Source organism: Sarcophilus harrisii, chromosome 4 (genome assembly GCF_902635505.1).
Source record: "Sarcophilus harrisii chromosome 4, mSarHar1.11, whole genome shotgun sequence".
Classification (NCBI taxonomy): Eukaryota; Metazoa; Chordata; class Mammalia; order Dasyuromorphia; family Dasyuridae; genus Sarcophilus; species Sarcophilus harrisii.
The window spans coordinates 342,183,854-342,203,637 of NC_045429.1; positions in this window are offsets into that span (position 1 = coordinate 342,183,854).

Consider the following 19,784-nt stretch of genomic DNA (forward strand, 5'->3'; position numbering starts at 1 on the left):
TGTCTTAAGAGCAAACCTCAGTACATTAAAAATGAACAAAACAGCAAAAAGAACTCTGACAATTAGCTTTTATGGAGAGACTGAAGAATAGATTTCAAACCCTGAGGTTTCTAAAGGCAAATCAACTCCAGATGAAGCCCCAAAGGGAGATAATTCAAAAGGCTTTGTTGTAAGATTTCAAAAAGGATTTAAAAAGAGAATTAGAAGAAAAATGGGGAAAAGAATTGAGTTCTTTGCAAGAGGGTATGGAAAAGGAAAAATAAAACAAAAATTACCTGAAGAAAATGCCTTAAAAATAGAAATGATGAAATGGAAAAAGCATATAACTCCCTACAAAATAGATTTGATGAAATGGGAAAAAATATATAACTCATTATGAAATAGATATGAAAAAAGAAAGCAATTCATTGCAAAACAGAAATTGTGAAATGGAAAAAAATCACTGAACAAAACAACTCATTAAAATTTTCAATTGGAGAAATATAGAAGGAGCTAAAAAAGTGACAGAAGAAAATAATACACTAAAAATTAGAATTGCACAAATGGAAATAAATGACTCAATAAGACTTCAAGTATCAGTCAAACAAAACCAAAAAAAGAAAAAGAAAAAAAAATAGAAGAAAATGTGAAATACCTAACTGGAAAAACAACTAACCTGGAAAATAGATTTAGGAGAGAGAATCTAAGGATATTGGACTTCCTGAAAGCCTAGATGAAAAAAAAAAGGGCTTAGACTTTATTTTTCAGGAAATCATCAAGGATAGCTGTGCTGATATCCTAGAACCAGAAAGTAAAATAGCCATTGAAAGAATACACTGAACATCTCCTGAAACACCCCCAAATGGAAAATCCAAAGAATATCATAGCTAAATTTCAGTATTGTCAGATCAAGAAAAAAATATTGCAAGCAGCCAAAACAAAACAATTCAAATATCAAAGAGTCACAATCAGACTTACCCAGGACCCAGCAGCTTCCAACTTAAAGGACTGAATGGCCTGGAATCTGATATTTCACAAGTCAAAGGAATCTGGATTGCAGCCAAAAATCCACTATCCAGCTAAATCGATCATTACCTTCCAGAGAAGAAGATGAGCATTCAATGATACAGGTGAATTTCATTTATTTCTGATGAAAAGACCAGAGCGAAACAAAAAAAATGATCTCCAAATACAGAACTCAAGAGAAGCATAAAAAACTAAAAAGAAAAGAAGTTTTGAGAATTATATTTCTGTTAGGGTACACTTAGAGAGTGCAGGTATAATTTGATTTTATTGTGATAATATGAAAAAGAAAGTAGAAATGGAAATGGGAATTGTACTGGAAAAAGAAGAAAATTGAGGTACAATGAGGGAAATTACATCTCACTATCAAACCGTGCATATACTTTGATCCAGCAGTGTTTCTGCTGAGATTATATCTCAAAGAGATCTTAAAGGAGGGAAAGGGATCTACACGTGCCAAAATGTTTGTGGCAGCCTTTTATGTAGTGGCAAGAAACTGCAAACTGAGTGGATGTCCATCAGTTGGAGAATGGCTGAATAGGTTATGGTATATGAATGTTATGGAATGCTCTTGTTCTATATCAAACGATCATCAGAATGATTTTTAGAGAACACTGGAGAGTTACATGAACTAATACTAAGTGAAATGAGGAGAACCAGGATTTCATTGTACATGACAACCGTAAGAATATACATGATCACTTTTGATGGATATGGATCTTCCCAACAATGAGACAATTCAGAACACTTCAAATAATCTTGGGATGATGAGAAACATCTACACCTAAAGAGAGGACCATGGGAACTAATTGTGGATTGCAACATAGCATTTTCATATCTTTTGCTGTTATTTGCTTGAATTTTATTTTCTTTCTTATTTTTTTCCTTTTTTACCCGATTCTTCTTGAAGAGCAAGATAATTGTATAAATACATATGTCTATATTGAATATATATATATATATATATATATATATATATATACAATGTTTAACATATAGTGGATTACTTGTCATCTAGGAGAAGGGTTGGGAGGAAGGGGGTGAGAAATTGGAAGACAAGGTTTTGAAAGGGTCAATGGTAAAAAATTATGCTTGCATATTTTTTGAAAATTAAAAGCTTCAATAAAAACAATTTTAAAAATTCTTATCAAATAGGGAGTTACTTCCTAGATAATTTTTGTTTTGAAGTTTATCTAATATTATGATTTTGAATTTCATTAATTTTTATCCTTCTTGGCAAATCTCTACCATTGACCTCCTGTTCTTTTTGAACCAAACAAAATAATTTAATGATTACTATTTTATAAACTAGTTTCAGGATATTCTCTAAACTGTTATCCCCTTCACATTCTTTCACTGTTTCTCTTGCTAAATGAAAGAAATATTTAAATTTCTTTGTTTAGTTAACTTTTAACCCAGTGTATGGCACATAGTAAATGCTTTATAAATTCATGTTGACTTACTTATAAGTTTCTCCTTGCAATGTAAGTGGCATAAAACTAAATTTGTAAATTAATTTTTGTGGTTTCATCATTTTCATCATTCATCCCAAACCAGTCTTGATTTAATAACTCATTAAATAGTTATTAAGTGTCTACTATATGCCAGGCACTATGTTAAGTGCTGAGGAACCAAATAAGAAAAAGAAAGATGTTGCTTAAGGGCCATTCTGTCTTCAGAATTATTTTTCATCTGAACTTTGGTGACTAAGTAATACATTTATGGAAACATTGTTGAAAGCATGAATATTTTGTGAGCTGCAATTCTGATGACATCACCAGGTTTTTTGATTATAATATGTAATGAGACTGTGCAAAGACAGTAACATTGTGACTGCCTGTAAGTATCCCAAACACCATCAACTCAGTATATCTCACTGTCTTTTTTTGGGGGGGAAATGGAATATTGAAGTTCCTATAACATAATACTGCATCTTAAGTCATGAACTCAAGTAAAACTATGGCTTCATTTTTAGATATGTTGGTATTTGGCAAGAAATTATCTTTGATCTATTGACTCCTGACTGACTAAAGGGAGAAAGAATTCCTTATGAAATAGCATCTGTAATTATTCCAAAACAGACTCTTTCCCAATAGCTTTATGTATGTTATATGGCACAGTTTTAGTAAATGAAATGGTTTTATAATACTAATAAGCAAGGACTTAGAGTAATTATACTGTGTGATCATTAATAGAGAGAATAATTAGGGTCTGTGTTATTTTACAGTATGTTCAAATATTTCAATGCATTAATATTATTTCTAAATGCTGATTTCCAATATAGCAGATGTATATAACATTGGCATACTGCTACTTCTGTGTGTCCTGTTGCTAAATTATACTTTTAAAATTGCATTTGGATGACAGGATTGGATCTTTATTTTTAATACATTTTAATTGGCTATAATTAAAAATGAATGGAAACAATAAAATAATGTGTATTACTATCTTTTATTGTTGATGTTTGTTTTTAAATTCAGTGTGAGAGTACATTCGATAACTTGTCATTTTGCATAGAGTGTAGTTGAAATTGTAAAGAGGCATATCCCTGCCGTATTAGATAAGTGTAATATACCATCAAGGGAGTCCATTGGAGTCTCCTTCTTTAGAGGCTCACTTGTGCTCACCCGGAGAATGTTAATAGTATTCTATTATCATTCTATATCATATTATCATAGAAAAATTCAGAAGTCAAAAGAACTAAAGAAGTCATTCAGATCAATGGTCTCTAAAATGCAGGATGGAGCTTCATGGAGGTCCAGAACTTGACCCCAAAGAGTGTGTGATCAGTAGACTGAAAAGAAGGAAGTTATATCCTTCCATAGTCAAATGTGGAAATTACAGTAATAAAAAAGTATATCAAGGAGTCAATATTGGGAGGAGGAGTGGTAGGCAAAACCTGGTTGTAAAGAGTTTTAAATATTAGGCTGAGAAATTTGTCATCCTAGGGACAAAAGGAAATTATGGAAGATCATTATTTAGGACTGGGACATGATAACATATGTACTTTAGAAACCAATTTTACCATAGTGTGAAAGATGGGATGGAGAAGGAAGACAATGAAATCAAGCTGAGTGCTTAGGCTACTGTAATTGTCCTAGAATAAGATGATAAGGATATAAACTAAGTTAAATGCTTTGAAAATGAAAAGTAAGGAAGAGATGAAAAAATATTTTGTCCATCTGATTTTCTTTTCTCCTATAATTTTACTCATTTTGGTGTAAGTTATATTAACTTAATACACATACATTTAGTTGACTAAAAACATTAAACATTTGTGATATACTGAACTAACTTCACATCAAAGACATATAGCTGCAGAGAATCTAATTAAAATTTGATGATTAAGTGAGTTGGCTGCATCTATTATTTATAATTAGAGGTTGTGATCTTATTTAAAATTGAGTTCCAAGTTTTCCTCACATTCTCAGGGCAACCAACATCCTAGAATTGCACCCCTCTTATAACATTTCAGAGAGTAAGTATTTTCCTCCAAATTGATATATGAACACACTTTCTGGACTGAAAAACCCCAAATCTCATCTAAGAATAATGATTTTTTTTTTACCATCTATGTAATTAGATGTAAAAACATCTTTTTAAAAATTTGAAAAATTAGTAATTATTGAATGTGGAATTAATGGCTGATTTCTACAGTAACCCCATAGAGTGTAGTTGAAATTATGGAGGAGCATATTCCTGACTTATCAAAGAATTGCAATATAAGGTTAGACCATCAAGGGAGTACATTGGAATCTACTTCTCTATAGATTCACCTATATTCACCTGCAGAATGTTAACAGTATTCTACTATCATTCTAGTCAAACTCACTGTATCACATGGGATGTAGTCTTTGACCAAGGAGATTGTAGTCTCTTTAGTCAGTTTCTCAAATAGCCATTAGAAAATGAAAAAAAAAAAAAAAACCCTGCATGTTGGCTTTCTTTAAAATTCTAGCAATTTGTTCCAGGCCACAAAATATATAGGGAAAACATTATGAATAATAGGGTTCTACTCACTTAAGATGAAAGAGGGAATTTTTTTCCTGATGCTGTAATTCTATTCCTTAGGTAACAGAATAAAGTTTTACTTGCTAAATGTGGTATTCATAAAATTAATATTTATTAATTGATTATTATTCATAAATGAAAACCTGTTAAATTTTTTCAGTTACCATTGAACACAAACAAACGATACCTTCTATTTGAAAATTCTTATACAAATAAAATATACTATGGGCTTGCAATTGAAAAATCACATAATGACTTACCTTCTATAAATTATGAAGCTGTCCTATCTGCCATTATTGTCTGTTTGAGATAGGTGGAGTCAAGATGGCAAAGACGACACATGTTTTTCTCTTACCTCCTACAACTTTCAGACTAATTAGCAAATCCAGCCTCTGATTAGCTGGACTGGCAGAACCCACAGATATTGGGAGTGCCACTAATTACCAGTAGAAGATAATTTTGAAGATTTCCAGAAAAGGTCTCTTTCAATTGGAAATGGGAGAGAGGCAGCCAAGCACAAACTGCTGAGCACAAACACCAGTACAGACAGTGCAGAGTCTCAGGGAGGTTTGGACTCTGGGGGCTGTGTGACTCTGTGAGTAATGTAGACTTCACCTGTCAGAGAATCTATGGGGAGGAGGAATCTAGAACAGCAGTGTTGGCTACTCTGCCCTGGTTGCAAGCCAGTAGGTCAGAGAAGTTAGAAAACATACAACGCAAACACAAAGATTAATGGTGAACCCCCAAAGGCCAGAATCTTGTGGGATCTGGTCATGCCCACTCAGTGCCAGGAGTTAGTCAGTCATGGCCACTTCTATAGGAAGCCATTGCTTGTAGAGAGCTTGCCCTGCCCTAAAAGCATACCTTAATTTAAAAAAAAATGAGTAAAAAAAAAGTAAAGAGAACTCTGATAACAGATAGCTTTCATGGTGAAAGAAAACAGATATCAAACCCTGAGGAGACTAAAAGCGCATCATCTCCAGATAAAGCCCCCAATGGTGGTATACCTGGTTCCCATCACAGAAGGCTCTCATAAGAAATTAAAAAGCATCTTAAAAGAGAGATAGAAGGAAAATGGGGAAAGGAAATAAAAACTCTGCAAGAGGGTTTGGAAAAGGCAAAAAACTCATTAAAACATAGATTTGATAAAATGGGAAAAGAAAACCACAACCAGAAAAACAGAATTTTTGAAACAGAAAAAGAAAATAATTCCTTAAAAACAGAATTTGTGAAATGTAAAAAAAAATTCCATAGAACAACAACTCATTTAAAAATTTAATTGGACAATTACAAAAAGAAGTAAAAAAAGTAAATGAAGAAAATAACTTACTAAAATTCAGAACTGAACAAATGGAAATGAATGACTTAATGAGACAACAAGAATCAGTCAAGCAAAACCAAAAAATAAAAGAAAAAATAGAAAAAAAGTAAAATATCTACTTGGGAAAACAACTAACCTGGAAAATAGATCTAGGAAAGAGAATCTAAGGATGATTGGACTCATTGAAAATCATGATAGAAAAAAGAGCCTAGACACTATTTTTCATGAAATCATCAAAGATAATTGCCAGATGTAATAGAATCAGAAGGTAAAATGGCCCTTGAAAGAATTCACCAAACACCTCCAGAAAGAGACCCCAAAATGAAAACTCCAATGAAGATCATAGTTAAATTTTAGAATTATCAGACTAAGGAAAAAAAAATATTACAAGCATCCATAAAGAAAGAATTCAGATAGCGAAGAACCACAATAAGGGTTACTCAGGACCTAGAAACTTCCACTTTAAAGGATCAAAGGACCTGGAATCTGATATTCCAAAAGGCAAAGGAACTTGGAATGAAGCCAAGAATCAATTACCATGGTAAACTGAGCATTTTCTTTCAGGGAAGAAGATGGACATCCAATGAAACTGGTGAATTCCATTGATTTTTGATGAAAAGACCAGAGCTATACAAAAAATGACCTCCAAATATAGAACTCAAGAGACAGATACAAAGGTAAAAAGAAAATAAAACTTCTGAGAACTGTATCTGTTATGGGTATACATAGAGAATTCATGTATAATCTGATTTTACTGTTAAAATATATTAAAAAAAACAAACTAGAGGTTGAAAGGGGATTGTAACAGAAAAAAAGGCAAAATTGTAGGTAAAATGAAGGAAATTACATATCAGGAAGAGGCAAAGAAAACCTATTATATTTGAAGGAAAAAAGTAAAAGTGATGAATATTTTGTGAATATTACTCACATTAGATTTGGCTCAAAAAAGTTATATTAGATATATTTGAGTCCAAGGAGAAACTTCTCTTACCTTATAGAAAAGTAGGAAGGGAAAAGCAAAAATGGAAGGGGTAGGCTAAATAGAAGAGAAAACAGAAATAGTAGGGGAAAAGTACAAGAAAGTGAGGTGGTATCTAAAGGGGAAGGACCACTTGAGGCAAGTAGTGCTCATAAGTAAAATATTGGGGAGGAGGGAAAGGGGAAAAGGAAAAAGAAAAGTATAATTTGGAGTTAGTAAGTAAGTATAATTGGAGGCAGGAAATATAACATTAGTAGTTTTAAATGTAAATGTGAATGGGGTGAACTCTCCCATAAAATTTAAGCAGATAGCAGACTGGATTAAAAACCAGAATCCTACACTATGTTGTTTACAAGAAACACATTTAAAGCAGAGTGATACATACAGAGTAAAGGTAAAAAAGACTGTAGCAGCATCTATTATGATTCAGGGGAAGTAAAAAAAAAGTAAGGGTAGCCATCCTGATCTCAGATCAAGGGGCACCATATATAATGAGGTAATATCAGTATTAAACATATAGGCACCAAGTGGTGTAGCATCTAAATTCCTAAAGAGAAGTTGAGATTTGCAAGAAGAAATAGATAATAAAACTATAATATTTGGGCATCTCAATCTTTCTCTCTCAGAACTAGATAAATCAAATCACAAAATAAATATGAAAGAAGTTAAAGATGTAAATTTAATAATAGAAAAAATAGATATGATAGATCTCTAGAGAAAATTGAATAGAGACAGAAAAGAGTACACTTCCTTCTCAGCAGTTCATGGAACCTATACAAAAATTGATTTTATATATATATATATATATATATATATATATATATATATATATTGTATATACAATATATATTAGGAATCTATACAATAATTGATCCATATATGTAAATATTATATATTAGGACATAAAGACCTCAAAATCAAATGCAAAAAGGCAGAAATAGGAAATGCATTTTTTTCATGATGCAATAAAAATTACACTCAATAAAAGGCCAGGGAAAAATAGATCAAAAAGTAACTGAAAACTAAATAATCTCATCCTAAAGAATGAATGGGTGAAACAGCAAATCACATACACAATCAATAATTTCATCCAAGAGAATGAAAATAATGGGACAACATACCACAATTTGTGGGGTGAATCCAAAGTGGTAATAAGAGAAATTTTAATATCTCTAGATGGTTACTTGTATAAAATAGAGAAAGAGATTAATTAATTGGGCTTGCAAATATAAAAGCTAGGAAAAGAACAAGTTAAAAAACTCCAATCAAATGCTAAACTTGAAATTCTAAAAATAAAAAGAGTTCAATAAAATTGATAATATAAGCTTATTGAATTAATAAATAAAATTAAAAGTTGGTTTTATGAAAAAAACAGCAAAATAGACAAAACTTGACTTAATTTTATTAGAAAAAGGACAGCGGAAAATCAAATTGCTAGTTTTAAAAATGAAAAGCAAGAATTATCCACCAACAGAGAGGAAATAAGAGCAATTATTAGGAGATACTTTCCCCAACTTTGTACCAATAAATTTGACAACCTAAGTGAAATGAAGGAATAACCACAAAAATGTAGACTGCCCAGATTAAGAGAAGAGGACTTAAATTACTTAAATTGACCCATTTTAGAAAAAGAAATAAAACAATCTCCTAATCAACTCCCTAAGAAAAAATCCCCAGGACCAGATGGATTTACATGTGAATTCTATGAAAAAAAGAACAAAAACAGAAAGAAAATATATATATATATATATATATATATATATATATATATACCAATGTCCCTAATGAATATTGATGCAAAAATCTTAAATAAAATATTAGCAAAGAGATTGCAAAAAATCATTCACAGGATAACATACCACAACCAAGTCGGATTTATACCAGGAATGCAGGACTGGTTCAATATTAGGAAAATTATTAGCATAATTGGCTATATCAATAACCAAATTAAGAAAAACAGGATTGGACTTCCAGCCAAGATGGTGGAGAGGAGGCACACAGCTGTGTAAACTCCGCATTTTCTCTCAGAATTCTTTCATGAAAAGCCTCTGAATTAATGCTTGACTGAAAAAAAAAAACCCACAAATAGTTACCAAGAGAAGACATCCTTAAGATTTGCCAGGAAAGGTCTGTTTTTGCTTGAGGGTGCGGACGGTTTTAGATTGGGCTCAGGTTGAGGGCAGGCAGCAGCAGGGAGAGCACAGGAGGCAGCTCACATCATAGCAGACTGGAGGAGGGTGGGGTGTGATCTCAGCCATCTTTGTAGGGAGAACTTTGCTACAAGATTGAATACTTTGCTTTCACAGCAAGTCAGTAGCCCAGCAGAGAAGGTAAAAACACCTGGGGTATAGAATACAACCCCAAACAGCTGGATGTTTCTCCCAACCTGGCCACCCCGTCCCCACAGCATCTCAGCACACTCTCAAGAGTCTTAGAGTGCAGGCCCAGAACAGTCCTGGTAGTGCCTCGCTGCTGCCCCCCTCAGTCTGTAGAGGAAGCTCGGTAATACCACCCAGCCCCTCCCCCCAAAAAAGCAGATTCCATTTGGGTTTTTTTTTTCTTTTTTTCTTTGCTAATTTGTCTCTGATTCTTCTCTGACAAAATGAGCAAAGAAATGAAAAGGACCTTAAACATTGACAGCTTTTATACAGATAGAGAGCAGACTCTAAATTCTAAGAAGACTAAAAACAGACTGTCTCCAGGTGAATACCCAAAGGAGGAGATCATCTGTTACTCAGCACAGATGAATCTCATAGAAGAAATTAAAAAGGCTCTCACAAGAGAGCTAGAAGAAAAATGGGAAAAGGAGAGGGAGGCTTGGCAAGAGAGTCTGGAGAAGTAATCCCACTCATTTAAAGACAGAGTGGATAAAGAAATCAAATCCTTGAAAAATAGGATTAGTGAACTGGAAACAGAAAATAGCTCTCTAAAAAATAAAACTGGCGAAATGGGAAAAAAATTCCATAGAAAAAAACAACTCAATTGGAAATTAGAAAAAGATATAAAAAAGTAAGTGAAGAAAATCCTTCACTGAAAATCAGAATTGAACAAATGGAATTGAATGACTCGAGGAGACAGCAAGAATCAGTCAAGGAAGACCAAAAAATCAAACAATGGAGAAAATGTGAAATACTTTCTTGGGAAAACAACAGACCTGGAAAATAAGTCTAGGAGAGACAATCTGAGAATTATTGGACTCCCAGAAAAATATGATGAAAAAAAGAGCCTGGACACTATTTTCCAGGAAGTTATCAAAGAGAACTGCCCAGAAGTCATAGAAACAGAGGGTAAAATAGACATTGAAAGGATTCATCGATCACCCACTGAAAGGGATCCTAAAATCAAAACCCCAAGAAATATAGTGGCCAAATGCCACCCCCAAAGAAGGAAAAAATACTCCAAGTGGCTAGAAAAATCCAATTAAAATATAGAGGAGCCACAATAAGCATCACCCAGGATCTAGCAGCATCCACATTAAAAGATCGAAGGGCCTGGAATAGGATATTCCAAAAGGTTAAGGAACTCGGTATGCAAACAAAAATAACTTACTCAGCCAGAATGAGCAGCTTTTTCCAAGGAAGAAGATGGTCATTCAAATAAATAAGCGAATTTCACCTATTTTTGATGAAAAAAAACAGAACTTAACAAAAAGTTTGATCTACAAATATAGAACTCAAGAGAAACCTAAAAAGGTAAAAAGAAATCTTGGGAACTATATTTCTGCTATAAAGATGTATAAAGAATACATGTATACCTTGTTCTAGAAACTAAAGGTGGAAAGGACATTGTACCAGAAAAAGGGTAAAGTGGGGGTACTACATATCATGAAGAGGCAAATGAAACCAATTATATCTGAGAGAAAGAATGGCGGGGGATGAATATAGCGGATATATTACTGCCATCAGAATTGGTTTTAAGAGAAAAATATTAGACATATTCAATTTATGGTGAAACTTCTCCCACCTCATTGAAAAGTGAGAAGGGAAAAGTGAAAAGGGAAGGAATAAGCTAAGTGGAAGGGAATACCAAAATTGTGAGGGTAAGTAGTAAGATAGGGAGAGGAACTCTAAGGTGGGGGGGAGGGATACTAAAAGGGGAGGACTGTGAGAAGGAAGTGGTGCTCACAAGTTTAATACTGGGAAGGGGGGTAAGGGGGAAAGAAGGGAGAATAGCATAAACAGGGGTTAACAAGATGGCAAGTAATACAGAATTGGTAATTATAATCATAAATGTGAATGGGGTAAACTCCCCCATAAAGAGGAAGCAGTTAGCAGAATGGATTAAAAGGCAGAATCCTACAATATGTTGTTTACAGGAAACACACCTGAAGCAAGGAGATATATGCAGAGTAAAGGTAAAAGGTTGGAGCAAAATCTACTATGCTTCAGGTAAAGTCAAAAAAGCAGGGGTAGCCATCCTGATCTCAGATCAAGCAAAAGCAAAAATTGATCTAATTAAAAGAGATAAGGAAGGGCACTATATCTTGCTAAAGGGTAACATAGATAATGAAGTAATATCAATATTAAACATATATGCATCAAGTGGTGTAGCATCTAAATTCTTAAAAGAGAAATTAAGAGAGCTGCAAGAAGAAACAGACAGCAAAACTATAATAGTGGGAGATCTCAACCTTGCACTCTCAGAATTAGATAAATCAAACCACAAAATAAATTAGACCGAAGTCAAAGAGGGTTAATAGAATACTAGAAAAGTTAGATATGATAGACCTTTGGAGAAAACGAAATGGAGACAGAAAGGAGTACACTTTCTTTCCAGCAGTTCATGGAATCTATACACAACTAGATCATATATTAGGACATAAAAACCTGAAACTCAAATGCAGTAAGGCAGAAATAGTAAATGCATCCTTTTCAGACCACGATGCAATAAAAATTACATTCAACAAAAAGCCAGGGGAAAGTAGACAAAAAATAATTGGAAATTAAATAATCTCATACTAAAGAATGATTGGGTGAAACAGCAAATCATAGACATAATAACTTCACCCAAGAAAATGACAATAATGAGACATATCAAAATGTGTGGGATGCAGCCAGAGCAGTAATAAGGGGAAATTTCATATTTCTGGAGGTCTATTTGCATAAAATAGAGAAAGAAAAGATGAATGGATTGGGATTGCAACTAAAAATGCTAGAAAAGGAACAAATTAAATACCCCCAGTCAAACACTAAACTTGAAATTCTAAAAATAAAATTGAAAGTAAAAAAAAAAAAAAAAACTATTGAATTAATTAATAAAACTAAGAGTTGGTTCTAGGAAAAAACCAATAAAATACACAAACCCTTAGTAAATCTGATTAAAAAAAGGAAAGAGGAAAATCAAATTGTTAGTCTTAAAAATGAAAAGGGAGAACTCGCTACTAATGAAGAGGAAATTAGAGCAATAATTAGGAATTACTTTGCCCAACTTTATGGCAATAAATTCGACAACTTAAATGAAATGGAAGAATACCTTCAAAAATATAGCTTGCCCAAATTAACAGAGGAAGAAGGAAATATGCTAGATAGTCCCATCTTAATAAAAGGGAAATAGAACAAGCTATTAACCAACTCCCTAAGAAAAAAATCAACACGGCCAGATGGATTTACATGTGAATTCTATCAAAAATTTAAAGAACAATGAACTCCAATGGTATATAAACTATTTGAAAAAATAGGGATTGAAGTAGTCCTACCAAACTCCTTTTATGGCACAGATATGGTACTGGTACCTAAACCAGGTAAGCTGAAAACAGAGAAAGAAAATTATAGATCAATCTCCCTAATGAATATTGATGCTAAAATCTTAAATAAAATATTAGTAAAAAGATTACAGAAAATCATCTCCAGGATAATACACTATGACCAAGTAGGATTTATACCAGGAATGCAGGGCTGGTTCAATATTAGGAAAACTATTAGCATAATTAACTATATCAATAACCAAACTAACAAAAACCATATGATTATCTCAATAGATGCAGAAAAAGCATGTGATAAAATCCAACATCCATTCCTAATAAAAACACTTGAGAGAATAGGAATAAATGGACTTTTTCTTAAAATAGTCGGGAGCATATATTTAAAAACCCGCAGTTTAAATCCCATGTTTAGGTGTTATTTCCAGATCTACTGGAAAAAACTGGAACCTTCCCAAGATCTGAGGAAGCAACATTGCCCATATCACCACTATTATTCAATATTGTATTAGAAACACTTGCCTTGGCAAAAGAGTTAGAAAGAGATTAAAGGAATTAGAGTAGGCAATGAGGAACCAAACTATTGGATAGATGATATATTAGAGAACCATAGAGATTATTAAAAAAGCTATTAGAAATAATTCATAACTTTAGCAAAGTTGCAGGATAAAAATAAACCCCAAAATCTTTCAGCATTTTTATACGTCACCAATAAAATCAAACATCAAGAGATACAAAGGGAAAATTTCATTCAAAATAACTGTTGACAGATAAAATATTTGGAATAATTTACCAAAGGAAATGGAATTATATGAGCAAATTACAAAAAAAACTTTCCACACAAATAAAGTCAGACTTAAATAATTGGAAAATATTAAGTGCTCTTGGATAGGCTGAGCGAATATAATAAGGATGACAATACTCCCTAAACTTATCTATTTATTTAGTGCTATAACAATCATACTTCCAAGAAAATTTTTTAATGATCTAGAAGAAATAACAACAAAATTCATATGGAATAATAAAAGGTGGAGAATCTCAAGGGAACTAATGAAAAAAAAAAATCAAATGAAGGTAGCCTAGTTTATTTGACCAAAACATATTATAAAGAGCAGTCACCAAAACCAGATTGGCTGAAATACATTAATTTAACAGTGGAAATAGGTTCACAAGAAGAATAGTCAACTATAAAGAATCTAGTGTTTGACAACCCCAAATCCTAACTTTTGAGATAAGAATTCATTTTTGACAAAACTGTGGATAACTAGAAATTAGTATGGGAAATTAGGATGGACCCAAAATAAACACGATACCAAGATAAGATCAAAATGGGTCCATGATTTGGATAAAGAACGAGATTATAAATTAGAGGAACGAGGAGGAAGAAAACCAAAGAGAACAGAGACCATTATTGATCACAAATAGAAAATTTTGATTACACAAATTAAAAGCTTTTATACATACAAAAGTAATGAAACAAGATTAGAAGGGAAGAAAAAACTTGGGAAAACATCTCCACAGTTAAAAGTTCTGAAAACCCTTTCCAAAAAATATATAGAGGATTGATTTAATTTATAAGAAACCGAGCCATTCTCCAATTGATAAATGGTTAAAGGATATGAACAGACAATTTTCAGATGATGAAATTGAAACTATTACCACTCAGATGAAAGAGTGTTCCAAATCACTATTAATCAAAGAAATGCAAATTAAGACATCTCTGAGATAGCACTACACACCTGTCAGATTGACTAAGATGACAAAAAAAAATAATGATGAATTTTGGAGGGGATGCAGGAAAACTGGGACACTGATGCATTGTTGGTGGAGTTGTGAACGAATCCAACCATTCTGGAGAGAAATCTGGAATTATGCCCAAAAAGTTATCAAACTGTGCATACCCTTTTACCCAGCAGTGATACTACTGGGCTTATACCCCAAGGAGATACTAAAGAAGGGAAAGGGACCTATAGGTGCCAAAATGTTTGTGGCAGCCCTGTTTGTAGTGGCTACAAACTAGAAAATGATTGGATGGCCATCAATTGGAGAATGGTTGGGTAAATTGTGGTATCTGAATGTTATGGAATGTTCTGTAAGAAATGACCAGCAGGATGAATACAGAGACGCTTGGAGAGACTTACATGAACTGATGCTAAGTAAAATGAGCAGAACCAGGAGATCATTATATACTTCAACGATAATGTATGAAGATGTATTCTGATGGAAGTGGATTTCTTTGACAAAAGGACCTAATTCAGTTTCAATTGATCAATGAGAGACAGAAGCAGCTACACACAAAGAAAGAACACTGGGAAATGAATGCAAACTGTTTGCATCTTTGTTTTTCTTCCCGGGTTATTTTTACCTTCTGAATCCAATTTTCCTTGTGCAACAAGAGAACTGTTTGGTTCTGCACACATATATTGTATTTAGGATATACTGTGACATATTTAACATATATAAGACTGCCTGCCATCTAGGGGAGGGGGTGGAGGGAGAGGGGGGGAAAATCAGAACAGAAGTGAGTGCAAGGGATAATGTTGTAAAAACATTTCCCTGGCATGGTTTCTGTCAATAAAACGTTATTATAATAAATAAAAGAAAAAAGAAAGAAAAAAAAGAAAAAAACAGGATTATCTCAGTAGATTTAGAAAAAGAATTTGATAAAATCCAACACCCATTCCTAATAAAAACACTAGAGAATATAAGAATAAATGGAGTTTTCTTTAAAACAGTAATATCTATTTAAAAGCATAAGCAAGCATCATATATAATGGGGATAAAGTGGAACCCTTCCAATAAAATCAGGGGCAAAACAAGCTTGCCTACTATCACCATTGGTATTCAACATTATATTAGAAATTCTAAATTTGGTAATAAGAGAAGAAAAAAAGATGAAAGGAATTAGAGTAGGTAATGAGGAAACAGAATTATCACTCTTTGCAGATGATATGATTGTACACTTAAAGAACCACAGAGAACCAACTAAAAAACTATTAGTAATAATCCACAATTTTAGCAAAGTTGCATCATGCAAAATAAATCCACATTAATCACCATTATTTTGATATATCACTAACAAAATCCAATAACAAGCAATACAAAGAGAAATTCCATTTAAAATAACTGTCCATAGTATAACATATTTGGGAATCTATCTTCCAAGGGAAACTCAGGAACTACATGAACAAAGCTACAAAACACTTACCTCACAAATAAAGTGAGATCTAAGCAATTGGAAAAGTATGAAATGCTATTGGATAGGTCCAGCAAATATAATAAAGATGACAACACTGACTAAACTAATTTATTTAGTGCTATACAAATCCAACTCCCAAGTAACTATTTTACTGACCTAGAAAAAATAACAAGAAAATTAATTTGGAAGAGCAAAAGATCAAGAATTTCAAAGGATTAATGAAGAGAAAAGCAAATGAAGGTGACCTAGCTGTACCAAATCTAAAACTATATTATAAAGCAGTTGTCATCAAAACCATTTGGTATTGGCTAAGAAATAGAGAATTTGATCAGTGGAATGTCAGATTCACAGAACAAAATAGACAAAGGCTATAACACTCTAATATTTGACAAACTTAAAGGCCCAACAAACTTGGCAGTTTGTACAAACAAAACTAATACAGATAACATTAGAAGGGAGGCAATAAACTGGGAAAACATGTTTTCATCCAAAGGATCCGATAAAGGCCTCATTTCTAAACTATATACAGAATTGACTCAAACTTATGGTAGTTCAGGCCATCCTCCAATTGATAAATGGTCAAAAGTTATGAAGAGACAATTCTCAGATGAAGAAATTGAAACTATTTCTAGTCATATGAAAAGATGTTCCAAGTCATTAGTAATCAGAGAAATGCAAACTAAGACCATTCTGAGATACAACTACACATCTGTCAGATTGGCTAAAATGAAAGGAAAAAATAACAACAAATGTTGGAGGGAATGTGGGAAAACTGGGACACTAATACATTCTTCATGGAACTGTGAATGGATCCAACCATTTTGGAGAGCAGTTTGGAATTATACTCAAAAAGTTATCAAACTGTATATACCCTTTGATTGAGCAGTGTTTCTACTAGGATTATATCCCAAAGAGATCTTAAAGGAGGAAAAGAGACCCATATGTGCAAAAAATGTTTGTGGCAGCCCTCTTTGTAATAGCAAGAAAGTAGAAACTGAGTGGATGCCCATCAATTGGAGAATGGCTTAATAAATTATGGTATATGAATGCTATGAAATACTATTGTTCTCTTAGAAATGACCAGGAAGATGATTTCAAAGGTGCTTTGAGAGGCCTATATGAACTGATGCTAAGTGAAATGAGCAGAATCAGGAGATTATTATACATAGTAACAGAAAGACTACAACAATAAATTCTGATGGATGTGTCTCTCTTCAACAATTAGAGAATTCCAACCGCTTCCATTTGTTCAATGGTTAAAAAAACCTGTTATACCACGAGAATGAATTATGGAAATAGAGTGTGGAATACTACATAGCATTCTCACTCTTTCTGTTATTTGCCTGCATTTTGTTTTTTCTCAGTTTTTCTTTCCCTTCCTTCTTGATCTGATTTTTCATGGGAAGGAAGATAAATGTATAAATATGTATACATATGTTAGATTTAACATGCATTTCAACATATTTCACATTTATTGGACTACCTGCCAGCTAGGGGACAGGGTGAGGGGAAGGAGGGGAAAATTGGGAACAAAAGATTTTGCATGGGTCAATGTTCGAAAAATTACCCATGCATATGCTTTGCAAATAAATAGATAGATGGATAGGTAAATGAATGAATAAAGAAAATGTAAACTCTTTAAAGAGACAAGTATTATATTTATATATTTGTTGATTTTTAAACTTAGTTTGTATCTACAGAATGCAAACTTAATCACAATTCAATGAAAGTAGGAATCAGGCAAACAGGTGATTTAGAGATTTTTAGGTGACATAAACATAAACTATAAGTTGACTAAATATTTTAAGTTTATAACAGGCAACTTCATTGTCATAAAGACAAAAGATAGAGGATGGTAAAAAGATAGTCTTATCATATAGATTTAGATGGAACAGACATGAAACTCATCTTATCCAATGCTTTAATTATAGTGGCAAGGTGACTGAGGTCCAAAGGAGTCAGTCCACCACCAATAAGCATTTATAAAGTATTTACTGTTTAATCAGATGGACAGCTAGACACAGTGGATAGAGTTCTGGAATTGAAGTCAAGAAGACTTTAATTTAAATCCAACTTCAGAAATTCCTACCTGTTAGTCATTGGACAAGTCTTTTAATTTCTGTTAACTATTTTAGAAAAAAAAAGTGCATAGTCTCATAAGAATTGGTCATGACTGAAAGGCCTACGTAACAATATGCCAGTCATTGTGCTAATCACTGAACTGATAGCACATTGATTACAATCATTTAATTTAATACAGTTTTCTAAAGGAACTTGCATTTTTAAACTGGAGAGGCAGCATGCAAACAAATATATACATACAAGACATATTTAGTATAAATGAGAATTTATCTCTAAGAAGGCATTAGGGGGAATAGTGATGGTCAAGAAAAAAGCGAATAGTAACTTACCCCAAATCAAACAAATATTAACTGATTTAGGATTGGAACCCAAACTCCCCACATCCAAATTTTTTTATTTGCACTATATTATCTTCAATCATGGAGAAGACAAAATGTAGGCAAAAGAGATGATAATATTATTATGAATAATGAATTATGCTGGAATCGGAGGGAAAGTTCATAATAGAGAATAGAGATTTGAAATGTACCCAATTACAAAACTTCTTTTATTCTTCATAAGCCTTGTTACAACTACTAAATAATCAGAAAGACATTCATCTTAAAGGTAAGTTAAAATAGAGCAAGCACAAGTATATATATATATATATATATATATATATATATATATATATATATAAAATTTCATTCAAAGTTCTCTGGAACAATTCTTTTGTTGGTAAGTAGATTTTCCATATCCACCCTTTTCCAGCTTCACAGCCTATGTAATAATATTTCTTCTGCCCTTTCAGATATTGATTTTTGCTGACCCTGCCTTTTGGTTTGGGAACATGGTTCTGTCCTCCTCTGCGCTTAATTCTGATGTAGCTATATAGTTCTCATTTTTCACATTCCTGAGATAAATTATTTTCCTGAATCTGCTACACCAAAGATTCTGATCTTCTTAGTTAGGATCTCACATAGGTAAACAGAATTATGACTGTTGCCCTTATAAAAATAATTCAGTATATTATTCTTGATCTTAGAAAATACTTAGACTTTTTACTTGAAGACCATAATTCAATTAACATGAAAGTTTTAAGAACCCTTCCCCAATAAGTTGTAATAGTGGGGTTATCAAAGAAACATGGAAAATGGATCATTGCTCTCTCATGAGGAATTCATTAGCATTATATTTAATCTTTTGCCTTTTTGAAATGGTGTGAGAATTAAGTAGGGAAAAGTATATAGTAAATGAAATTTTAATTTCCCCAAATTTGTACTAATATAAGCTTCTTTGGTACACTATAACTATTGATAATATAGAGACATTGATAGGTGAGGGGGAAGTGATAAGGATTCCCATTTGCTTAATGAGAGTAGCATCATCCTAGCTAAGGACTTCAGATTATACAAAAGCTTGAGTCAATGAGTTTACAGCCACTCAGTTTCTTATAGGATATAACAGAATGGAATCTAGAAGAGACTGAGATCAGTAAATCAAAAAACATTAA